Here is a 13,383-nt window from a genome sequence, read left to right on the forward strand (position 1 = left end):
CAAACATTTCAGTTTTCATTAATTTGTATGAAATGAAGTTGATTTTCAGCATAGGGATGGAAAAGAGATGAAAAAGTCGAGCCAATTTTATTTTAAGGACCGAGGTCCTTTAAAGGACATGTTTTACCTGTTCACAGACACGCTTTTGCCATTCTCAGTGTATATTTAAATTTAGAACATGACTGTGTTGTAAGATGAGGGACAGATGTTGGGGATCACAGGAGATTTGTGACATTTTAGCCCACTTGACCAAAGGATCAAGTGAGTCCAGTTTGAGAAGCAGCCAAAAATTTACCGCCTTAGGAAACATATATTCTCGGGTGGTATCAAGTGGATCTCTTAATACATGACAGATAATGTACGTATGTTTGTAAAGTCACTTTCTCTGAATGAAGCAGTTTGAATACATATGTGAAAGTAGCCAAAGTCTACTGTTCATTCATTCATTTGGGTGGGGGGTTCCCTGGTGGTTCAGCTAGTGAATCTGCCCACAATGCGGGAGACCTGGGATTGATCGCTGGGTTGGGAAGATCCCGTGGAGGAGGGCATGGCGACCCACTCCTGTATTCTTGCCTGGAGAATGAATCCCCATGGACAGAAGTGCCTGGTGGGTTACAGTCCATGGGGTCCCAAAGAGTCGGATGAGACTGAGTGATTAAGCATAGCACAGCATAGTTGATTTACAATATTGAGATCTGGGTTCTATCCTTGGATTGGGAAGATCCCCTAGAGAAGGGAATGGCTACCCACTCCAGTATCCTGGCCTGGAGAATTCCATGGACTGTATAGTCCATGGGGTTGCAAAGAGTTGGAGATGACTGAGCGACTTTCACTTTCACTTTCTTTCCCACACCATTGTCTCCTGAAGGTTGGAGGAACTTCCCAACTGCCCCTGCACTGCATGTGAAGTTGCTTGTCATGTCTGACTGTCTACGACCCCATGGACTGTAGCCTGCCAGGTTCCTCTGTCCATGGGATTCTCCAGGCAAGAATACTGGAGTGGGTTGCCATGCCCTCCTCCAGGAGATCTTCCCAACCCAGGGCTGAACCTGCAGCTCCTGCATTGCAGGTGGATTCTTTACCACTGAGCCACTCCCGCACCCAAACCCCTCAAAGCAGCACCCCAATAAAGCTCACTATATGTTACTGCCACCATGTGGTTATATTTTTCCCCTACTCTCCCCAGTCCTTGAACTCATGTGTCCAAGAGAGAAAATCTTAAAATTACTTTCCCAAGCCTTTGTGTTTTTAGTAACTTCAGAGTTTGGCACTAACTGAAAAATTTCTTAGACTTGGAAAGCTGGAAGAGGACTTGGAAGTTATTTCATTAAACCCTGTGTTACACAGATGAGGACACAGGTTCAGACTTCTCTCTCTTTCCAAATTCAGCTCCTGAAAGTGAAGTTTCAGAAATAAATCAACACACATGATGTCCAATTCCAGGATTTACCTAAGAAAGTGACCATAAATAGCTTCATAGCAGTAGTCTGAATCACTATTATGCAGCTATGTAAAATAATGTAGATTTTTAAAATATCATACAAAAATGTTCATAAATTTAGGATATAAAGAAGAAAAGCAGTGTGTAGTATGTTGCTTTTTAAAATTTTTATATGCTTAGAAAAAGCACCAATAAACAATATTAAGTAGTTATGCATTATAGAATTAACTGATTATATTTAAATTCACTTGGCATATTTATAGTTTTTAAATTTCCTATAATATTAATTGCTTAATAAGAAAAAAATCATTATTGAAGAAGTAAATTGTCAGGGAGAGTTTCAGGATCAGACCAATAGCACTGTTCAATAGAACTTTGTGTAATGATAGAAATAGTCTATATTCTCACTGTCCAATATCACAACGAGTGGCCAAGTGTAGTGATTGAGCATTGACATATAGCCAGTTCAACTGAAGAACTGAATTTTTAACTTAGTTTACATAGTCATGGGGCTTCCCAGGTGGCACTAGTGTTAAAGAACCCACTTGGCCAGTGCAGGAGACATGAGAGATGAGGTTCAATCCCTGGGGCTGGAAGATTCCCTGGGGGAGGAAATGGAACCCACTCCAGTATTCCTGCCTGGAGAGCCCATGGACAGAGGAGCCTGGAGGGCTACAGTCCATGGGGTCACAGAGTCGGGCACAACTGAAGCCACCTGGCACACAGCACACACAGTTACGTCTAGCCAGCAGTTACCATATTGGTCAATGTAGGATTAGACTGTATTTTGGTAGTTGAGAACAGTTACAGAGCGTTGAGGCATCGTGGACAATCTAATTCTACTGTGTATGCAAATGTGAATATCTGGCCTCACTTCCTCCTATGTTATCCTTATATCATACTTTGGGATAAAGTACACTGATAAATATTGACACAAAGCCATCTGTTTAGTGCCGGTTCTATGAGAAGCATTGATTTCACCATGCAGTTTAGTGCCGGTTCTATGAGAAGCATTGATTTCACCATGCAGTTCATAAAGTGCAGTGCAATCGCTCAGTCGTGTCCGACTCTTTGAGACCCCGTGGACTGTAGCCCACTAGGCTCCTCTGTCCATGGGATTCTCCAGGCAAGAATACGGGAGTGGGTTGCCATTTCCTTCTCCAGGGGATCTTCCCAATCCAGGGATCGAACCCAGGTCTCCCGCATTGCGGGCAGACGCTTTATCCTCTGAGCCATAAAGAGGACCCATTAATACATGAACAAGGAAAAAAATGCATTTTCCCTCATTAAAATGAGAAGTTCACCCTTTCCCCCAATCAGGCAATAATCTAGAGGCAGAGCCAAAACAACTGAAAGATCAAGTTGAATTCTGTTCACCTGGTGCATTAATCAAACTTTGGCCATTTCATCTTATGCTATGCTATGCTATGCTAAGTTGCTTCAGTCGTGTCCAACTCTGTGCGACCCCACAGACGGCAGCCCACCAGGCTCTCCCGTCCCTGGGATTCTCCAGGCAAGAACACTGGAGTGGGTTGCCATTTCCTTCTCCAATTCATGAAAGTGAAAAGTGAAAGTGAAGTCGTTCAGTCGTGTCCGACTCTTAGGGACCCCACGGATTGCAGCCTAACAGGCTCCTCCATCCATGGGATTTTCCAAGCAAGAGTACTGGAATGGGGTGCCATTGCCTTCTCCAATTTCATCTTATAGCTATAACTATTTACTTGGGTATGCTGAATGCTGGACTTATGTAATAGTTGATATAAATTTCAGTTTAAGCTTTATGTTTGTCACTAAAGTTGTATTTTGAATTTTATGACCAAATTCATACTGTCTTTCCCTGATTTGAGAACTCTCTTCTCGGATCAATACCAGTGTTTATGAAATCTTCCTCTCTCTACCAATATTTGATCAGTACCCAAGATCCGTCTTTATTTGGGATCTGTTGTTTTGTTTCTTGCTTCCCAACTGATGAGACAGTTGATCTGTAGGAACAAACTTCTGCTTTCCAGAAGATAAGAGTTAATTTATGCAACAGTGTGCTCACAATTCTGATTCTTGATATTACAGGGAAGTAATCATTTCTCTCTCTAATTCCTTTCATTGAGTAGGATTATTTTTTAATAGATTCCATAGCACTTTCCTTCATATAAACTTACTTGATAAAGCAAGAGCACTATAGTGATTAAAAATTCCAGAATTGTGCTGGGAATAACATTAGGAACATTATTAAGATGATAGGTTTTTCAAGTAGAAATTTTCTGAGAGAAAGCTTTATAATTTCAATGAATATAGAAGGTATACAACTAGAGTTATGAGTTATTTTTGGCTTTCAAATCCAAGAGATTTCATTTAGAACAAATTATAAATTTTCACTGAGGATGAAAAAGAAGAGAAATGGAGAGTTTGTAATTCAGGTCCATGGGAGAAACAGGAAGTTAAAGGGAGTTAGATCAGTCTAAACAAGTGTTGCTATGCCAACCCTTAAGGAAAATAACCAGGAAACTTATTTACCCAGTTAATGAAAACAAGTTCAAATAAACAGTGATAATGTAATGCATAATTTATAAATGGGACTTGGAAATAAGGGAATACCCTGAGCAATATCCATGGTAATGAAAATAATAGATATTTTCTTTGTTTCTTTTTGTTTACTTTGAATACACAATATTTTATTCCACTAGAACTGAATCATTTTTAAGTTGTCTTCATTGTGTAAGAAGCTGACTTTGGACCCTTTTACTGAAGAAATATGGGGGGAAAATTATTTTGTTGTCAACAGAATATGAAGTATGGAAACTTCTAGCATTCAGATTAAAATTTCTGTTGATTTCATGCAAAGACCAAAACAGTAGTGAGGAAGAAACACTGCAAAAATAAAAAAGAGAGAGAGAGAGCATCCCACTGGAAGAAATAAAAAGAGAAAAGCTTCTGAAGCTGGAGGAACAGGGCCAGGCATGTCCCCCAGATATGAGGCGTATAATGTTCCTCTTTCCTTCTAATAAAGTGCAATCTGTTGAGGACTGACCATCTGTCAGCTCAACAATAACAGTGATCTTTATGTGATAAATAAAATGCAAATTCTAACTGATTTGAGTAAATTAATCATCTGTTACAGTGTATTCTAAGGTGTTTCAGGGTGGAACTCATTTAAACATATCCATTTAAATTCTGATTTAAATCATTGATCAAAAAGACTTTGTTTAATCTTTTTTTTTTTTCCTATGAGCTGTAAATCACCTCTCTCTTCATTTTCCACTTTAAAAGTGCACTTTTGGGGAAAAATAAGGATCTGAATTATGTAAAACCAAAATTGCACACCAAAATTTTTTTTTCTGAACATTCCTATGTTCCTTTGGGAGAAGAAAAGCATACATTACATATTATCTTTGGAAAAAGCATAATTTAATACTTGAAGTTTATTATGTTCTGTGTATAATAATTATTTTACTATTATGAAATATTGTTTTTCAGAACAGAAATAGGCATAGTTCCAAATTCTGATTTCCTTAGTAGCTTTCTAGATATGCCTCTAAAATACCTCAAATCTAGCCCCCAATACTATCTTTAATTTAACTTATTTGTAGAAAATTTTGAAAGTTTGAATGAGGGCTTCCCTGGTGGCTCAGTGGTAAAGAATCCGCCTGCCAGTGCAGGAGACATGGGTTCAATCCCTGGCGCAGGCAGATCCCACATGCTGCGGGACTAAGCCCATGCACCGCAACCACTGGGCTGTGCTCCAGAGCCCGGAAGCCACAGCTGCTGAGCCCACGTGCCACAACTACTGAAGCCCCACCAAAGCCAGCTGCTCTAGAGCCCATGCTCTGGAGCAAGAGAAGCCACCACAGTGAGAAACCAGTGCAGTGCAACTAGAGAAGAGCCCACGCAGCAATGAAAACCCAGCACAGCCGAATACGTAAGTAAATAAAATTTGTTTTAAAGGTTTGAATGAATATATTCTTGCATGCAATGCCTTACCATGATGTTTGAATTGTAATTTATAAATTAATTATATTTTTGCAGTTGTTAGGATGTGTTTTGCAAAATACATATATATATGTATATATTACCAAACATTTTAGTTTATGTTTTTGTAGTTGAGTCTTAAAAATTAACCTGATATTTATCCACGTTGAGTCTCTATGTAAGTATTTTTTAGAACGTATTTAGAATGAAGGTGGAATAATGATTGCTATTTTCTTTCTGACAATCTCTCAGACTTCTGTTAAGCTATAAGTAAGCTGAGTCTGGACTCATGGAAAGGCTCTTGGCTGAGAATCAGAACTATACCTAAAACCATAAAGTTTTATTGCCCCTTCCTGTTTGTGTATTAGTCTCATCATTTTTCATCAAATATTTATTAGGCACCTACTCTGTGCCAGGAACTTGTTAGGTATTGGGTTTGCAACAGGTCAAAGAGCAATGTGAGTTCCTGTCCTCAGAATTTCTTAATCTACTCTCTTCTAATAGTGGCTGTGAATCAATCCTACCCATTATCTTAAATTCTCTACTGAACTCTAGATTTGAAGCAGTGATCTTTTCAAATACCTTTGCTTTTGCACAAGGGCCCAAGCTCCTCTGTCCAGAGCACAGGTCACCCGTTATGACTCAGTCATAGATTTGGTGCTGACAACTCTATTCAATTCTGTGTTATTGCTCAACCAGTGTCTAAGGATTAAAGGATCTTTATGAAAATTATATGTTTATCTCTCGAGCTCTAGATGGCTGAATATTACCTTATGGGAACATGTACTCCTCAATAATGGAAATATTGAAAAGGCAATTAAAATTTAATAAAACTGCCAAGCCAATGAGATTGATATCTTTAGAGATAATTTCCCTTGCTAGTTTTTAGAAATGATATAAAAGTCATTTCAAACATCCTCAAAGCTTTTCAAATTAACTTACACTACAGAGATACCATACAGGCTCTAAGAAAAGTAAGAGTATTTAGAGGCTTCAGAGATCTTGTTGTTGTTGTTATTTATTTACTAAGACAAAGAAAAACACTCCAGAAAAAGGACCAGGTTAAAAACAAAATGCATTATCTAAATTTGCTTTTGAAAGAAAATTAAAAGGGCATGTAGGACTGTTTGATATTATTTCTCTTATTTGTGGCGCTTCCCTGATGACTCAGACCGTGAAGAATCTGCTGCAGTGCAAGAGACACAGGTTCAATCCTGGGTTGGGCAGATTTGCTGGAGAAGGAAATGGTAACCCACTCTAGTATTCTTGCCTGGAGAATCCCATGGACAGAGGAGCCTGGTGGGCTATAGTCCCTGGGGTCACAAAGAATCCGATGCGACTGAGCAGCAGACATTCTTACTTGTATTGTTTTCTTGAAATCCCAAAGTCATACAATGAACAAAAGGGTCAGCTGAGCGAACACATATATTTGAGATAAGCTACTGCTCAGCAATGGAGCGGATAGCATCTCTCTCATTTTTGTTTTAACAATGATTTAATGAATGTGCTTATTATTGCATTTCACAAAAACATCATAGTTACCTACTAAGAATCAAAAATAAGGGATCCAAGATGGTTAGGATAGTCTGCTTCTGGCAAGAAGGCAGACAGATATTTTTAAATCCTCCTGTAACAGAACACCTAGATACCAGATAAATTTCACAAAACTGTGTAAAAAGTGTATCTGAGATTATATGAACGTGAGAGAGGACTAATATGTGAAAGCTTGTCTGGCTACAGGCTTCAGCTGACCTCAAGACATCTGAACAGCATAGAACTAGAGCCTTGTTTGTTTAATCATCATCATCGTTATTCCATGCTGCTGCTGCTGCTAAGTCACTTCAGCCATATCCAACTCTTAGTGACCCCATGGACTGTAGCCCACCAGACTCCTCTGTCCATGGGATTCTCTGGGCAAGAATACTGGAGTGGGCTTGCCATTTCCTTCTCCAGGGGATCTTCCCAACCTAGGGATCGAACCCAGGTCTCCCACATCGCAGGCAGATTCTTTACCATCTGTCACCAGGGAAGCCCTATTATTTCATAGCATTCACTTATTAATAAGCACCCTGACAATCTACATGTGTTTCAGCTTTCATGTTTACAGAGGAGGAGCTTTTTGCCCAGATTATGTTAGGAATTCCCATTGACTCCCTGGTGAGTTCTATGAATATTGAAGTGGAGAAGCCATCTCCTGGGACTGACTGTCTGCTCCCAACTTTCCTTTGGCTCAATATGAATGAGTTAGTGGTTCCCCAAAGTAAATCTAGACTAGATATCCTTAGGAGATGTTCTGATTAATCTACTGCTGGACTAGAAACTAGACGGAGAATTCCCAGAATACTTACATGAAAAGTGACTGGCTTTCTTTCATTTAATAGCAATGTGCAAAAAATAAGTCTCAACATTTAAAAAGCATACTTTCACTAATCTATTGGCAAGAATGGAATTTGTATGAAACACAACAAATTTTTGGCCACCTGATGCAAAGAAATAACTCACTGGAAAAGACCCTGATACTGGGAAAAATTGAAGGCAGGAGGAAAAGGGGAAAACAGGATGAGATGGTTGGATGGCATCAACTGACTGACTCAATGGACATGAGTTTGAGCAATGTCCAGGAGTTGGTGATGGACAGGGAAGCCTGGCGTGCTGCAATCCATGGGGTCGCAAAGAGTCAGACACGACTGAGCGACTGAACTCAACTGACGTGAACTGACCACACAATTCATGTTAGCTGGAACTTGTACTAAATGACCTTTAAGCTCCAATCAGTTCCTTTTTAGTGGAATTCTTTTCAAGGAAAAATATGTGTTGGCTTCTCATGATCTAAACTGACATTTCTACTGTGAACTACTCTTGATGCATACATACATATTCATAGATCAAAGCCAATTTCCTTTAACAACATATAAAAAGATAGATTTTTAGGGTGCTAACTGAATGCTTCAATCTGAGTAATGATTTTCATTAGTAAGTTCCAAATTGCACTATTAGTCTTTTGGCTATCATGTTAGAATAAACACTGTATCTGTATTATCCTATAATAAAACTCTTGTTAGAATTTCACTATATATCTCAACTTGTATCATATGTCAACTAGCTTGTATTTTTGTTCTTTATCAAAAATTGCTAAGAAAATTATTACCAGACTTTATATGGTTAACTCATAATTCCTGATTTCTTTATATGTTTAATATGAAATGGTCCAGGAGGTGTTTCCACTGTCAAAGATGATAATTCCTTTCAGTGATATAGCACATACTAGAAAATTAACTATTCCTCCACAAAAACACTTCAAATATAGTAAAAAGAACCATAGGTTTTTTGTTTGTTTTTCTTTATTTTAAAGACAGTTCTGCAGATTTATAGTTTAATATTGGAAGATTAATAAGCCTTTTACAATGTATACTCTGTGTGTGTGTGTGTGTGCACACGCTTAGTCGTGTCCAACTGTTTGTGACCCCATGGACTATAGCCCACCAGGCTCCTCTGTCCATGACATTCTCCAGGCAAGAATACTGGAGTGGGTTGCCATTTCCAACTCCATGGGATCTTCCTGGTCCAGGGATCGAATCCACGTCTCCTGAGTCTCCTGCATTGCGGGCAGATTCTTTACCACTGAGCCATGTATACTGTGCTGATACTTTATTTTTGTTTATTTTATTTATTTGGGTGCTGGGTCCTAGTTGCAGCATGTGGGATTTCTAGTTGAGTCATGTGAACTCTTAGTTGCTGCATGTGGGATCTAGTTCCCTGACCAGATATCAAACCTGAGCCTCCTGCCTTGGGAGCATGGAGTCTTGGCCACTGGACTGCCAGGGAAGTCCCCAGAACTTTAGGTTTTTAATGACCGTTCTGGAATAAGAAGAAAGCCCTCGACTTGAACAAAGCAGAATTAGAATCCAGGCACCAGCAGACATTGGCCCTGTCTCCTGGGAAAAGGGAGAAAACTGGGAAACTTTGTATTCTGATTCTTGCTCTGGGTCAAAGAGTAATATAAAAATTGGAAATTCTTACCTGAGAAATTTTAACTGTGGCCCTTTCACTTGGAATTGTGTTTCAAATCATACTACCTCCATTATCCAGGCCTTCTATAGGAAAATATACCCTCATGTCAGAATTTAGGATTCCCCAGATCAGCCAAATGTGAGCTCCCAGTATTATTACCAAGCCTCCCAAGTCAGTCCCTGACCAGGGTCTGCCTGCCCGGTGTTGTTGGAGCCAATGGAACAAGACTGAATTAGATTCAGAAGCAAAGGAAAGCTTTCTTCTTTGACCAAAGGAAGAAGAGGCAGAAGCTTGGGCTGTAGAGGACACACTCTCCCTGACAGGCCGTGGGCAGACTGCTTTATAGGGATCTCAGGGAGAGGTTCAGGGGGGTGATGCAGCTGTTCTGTGCAGGCTGCCATCACAGTGCAGGGGTGCATCCTCTCTGCACCTGCCCCTCCCCGTGCCACCCCCGCCATCTTGGCTAGAGTGTCCCAAAGTGCGTGTCTGCCCACAGAGCTGAGGTGCCTGCACAGCCATTCCCCCAGGGAACTTGGGTCTGATGTGCCAAGCTCAAGGCTAATGCATGTAGCACCTAAGAGCAAGTGACACTAGACTGAGCACAATAGAAAAAAAAAAAAAAAGGTTAGATTTTATCACCCAGGTTCTGATTTTATTCCCCAGGAATTATTTAATGGACTTTGCCAGTGACACCAACATAAAACGGCAAAAATTTTAAAAAATGGTGAAATGACTTACCATGAGCAAAAAGTCATGGCTGAATAAGATGCCAAAGAATTTCCGTATTGAAATTATCTCATGGATAATGTAAAATAAATGTTTATAGAAGCCAGCCATCAGTTTCCATGTGACTCCTCTAAAGGTGTCAAAAATATGAGTAAACAATAGCAGAGTATCATAAATGACCAGGATATTTGGAAAAGAACCAAAAATAACTTCTAAAATTAAAAATTTTGTCATTGAAGGCAGCAACCTAAGTGTCCATGGATAGATGAATGAATGGATAAAGAAGGTGTGGTACACATTTGTGTGTGTGTGTGTGTGTGTGTGTGTGCATGCGTAATGGCGTGTTATCCAACCATAAAAAAGAAGGAAATCTTGCTATTTGTGGCAGCATGGAACTTGAAGGCATTATGCTGAGTGAAATAAGTCAGGCAGAGAAAGACAAATACTGTATGATCTTATTTATATGTGGAATATTTTTTTTAATGAACTTGAATACAGAGAATAGATTGGTGGATGCCAGAAATGGGGGTAGTGAGTAGGTGAAAGAATAAAGGGGGTCAAAATGTATAAATGTATAAAGTAAGTAATATGGATGTAATAAATAGCATGGTGACTATAGTTAATAACACTGCATTGTATATTTTAAAGTTGCTCAGAGAGTAAATCTTAAAAGTTTTCATCACAAGAAAGATATATTCACAGATGATTTATTGAGGTCAAAGACAGAACTGAAGAAATTACACATGATATAGCACAAAGAGAAAAATAAGAGAGATCAGAATCATAGAGGATAAGACAAAAAACTGAATATAAAAAAGTTGAATATTACATGGAGTTCCTGAAAGAGAATAGGCATAATAGGGCAGAAACGATATTCTAAAATATAAGAGTTAGGGAACTGAACTGTTCACTTCAAATGGTTAATTTTTCTGTATGAATTTCATCTCAATAAATTATTTTAATATTATTTATTAACACATATTATTTCTTATACATATTACACATATAAGGAATTTAATATATATGATACATATCTTAGGGCTTCTCTGGTGGCTCAGCAGAAAAGAATCTGCCTGCCAATGCAGGAGACACATGTTCAATCCCTGGATTGGGAAGATCCCCTGGAGAAGGAAATGGCAACCCACTCCAGTGTTGTTACCTGGAAAATCCCATGGACAGAGGAGCCTGGCGGGAAACAGTCAGATATGACTTAATGACTAAGCACACACACACACATATGTTTATCAGATTAATAAAGCACGATATATCCCACGTAGGATAAGTAGAAAGAAATGTACAATGAGAGAAAACAGAAGCATTGACAATCAACTGAAGTCTTAATAGAAGCCAGAATTGTGTGAAAAATATCATATCCTCAAGATGCTGGGAGACAATCACATCAAAGTAGAGTACTTTATCTAGCTAAAATGTGACTCAGGAGTGTGAACAAAAGAAAGACATTTTCCTTTACTTAAGAAATAAGTAAAATTATTCCACAAGGAAAAACTGAGATAAAAGAATGAATAGCAAAGAAATTTGCAAATATGGATAAATCTATACAAATATTATAATTTAGGGAATGACATTTGGCAGGGTTATCAAAGCATTTAATCTACTTCATAAATTTCTCCTCCATCACATTCCTTTCTCCTGTTATGTGATCAGTCCTTGGCTTCATCATTCAAAGATTTTTAACACGTGGCCTTTCTCCGCACCCCCCCCCCCTTTTTTTTGTCTCTTTCAGTACTGTAGGCTGCAAATTTATAAATGTAAGACTTTTATTCATGTTTTCAGCAACCATTCATTGAGTACTTGCTTTTCACCAGGGATTGTGCCAGGCACTGGAAATAACCAAACAGCTTACTGTCTGGACAGGTAGACGAATAAGGACAGGAAATACCATGTTAGAGATGCTGTCACCAACATATCCTAGACCCTTAGGAGAACAAAGGAGGGAGTAATTGATTATGAAACCTGAGGAGATTGGTGACAACTTAATAGAAAATGTATTTCCAAGCCAGCAAGGGAATCAAGGGCATTCCAGGCAGAAGGATACATGTGTGTTCAGAGAGGATTGGAGTGAAATCATATAACATATTAGAGGAACTGCAAAAAAATTTCACATGGCCTTAGCATGAAAAAAAGAGGGGCTGGGGCCACCACTAAAGACAGGGCTGGTGAGAAAGGCAAGGGTCAGCTCAGGAGGCAATTGGTCTGCCATAACTAAGAAGCTTGTGTGCACGTTCAGTCACTTGGTCGTGTTCAACTCTTTGTGACCCCATGGACTATAGCTCTCCAGTCTCCTCTGTCTTTAGGATTTTCCAGACAAGGAAATGGAGCGGGTAGCCATTTCCTTCTCCAGGGGATCTTCCTACCCAGATATCAAACTTGGGTGTCCTACATTGGCAGGTGGATTTTTTTTTTTTTTTTTTTTTTTACCACTGCACCACCTGGGAAGCCCATGAACAGCAGGGAATTACTGAGTGTTTTTAAGCTGGGCAGTTACATGGTTAGATTTGCCTTTAGATACATTTCATGCCATCTATGTGGTAGGTAAATCATAAGATGGGATTTCCAGTCGAACACTTAGATACAATTGAATGTCAGTCTGTAGAGCTGTCCAAGAAAATGTCTGAAAAGTTAGAGATAAGATGAGAAAATATGGTCATCCAACACGTAAAATGTAGAGAGTTAATAAAATGATAAAGAGATCAGTCAGCCTCAAAATATTTTAAATATATATCATCAGCCAAATGAGCTGACTAGAGATGTGATGTGTCAAGGACCAGACAGCCCTTCAGCTACCTGAGATGACAGTGGGTTGATGAAGAGGATCTGATGCCTAGACAGATTTGTCTCCTGTCGCATAGAGCATTCATTGTTAGTCAACCCCTCATTCCCTTTGTTCCACCTCTGCTCTCAGCCTCATATTCATTCCTCGGAGTGGATTCCAGGACAGAGTGCCCTTAACAAGTGGCAGGTACCAAAGTATCCTGAGTTATTGCTCCCAATATAAATTAATACCTTAATTTTCAGGTTTATGAGTCTCACTTTTGGTTTGAATAAATCAACCCCCGAGAATTCCCTCAACTTCAAACCCACTGGTAATATTTATTTTCCTCAGCCTAAGAAAGCTGGTGACTATGGATTCATCCAAGATAATTCTCACCCACCAGCAAGTTTTTCCTTGGCAATTTTTCTATTGCAATAACAGCTATGATTATCTAATGTCCTAAGAAGCA

Source organism: Bos indicus, chromosome 12, assembly GCF_029378745.1.
Source record: "Bos indicus isolate NIAB-ARS_2022 breed Sahiwal x Tharparkar chromosome 12, NIAB-ARS_B.indTharparkar_mat_pri_1.0, whole genome shotgun sequence".
Lineage (NCBI taxonomy): Eukaryota > Metazoa > Chordata > Mammalia > Artiodactyla > Bovidae > Bos > Bos indicus.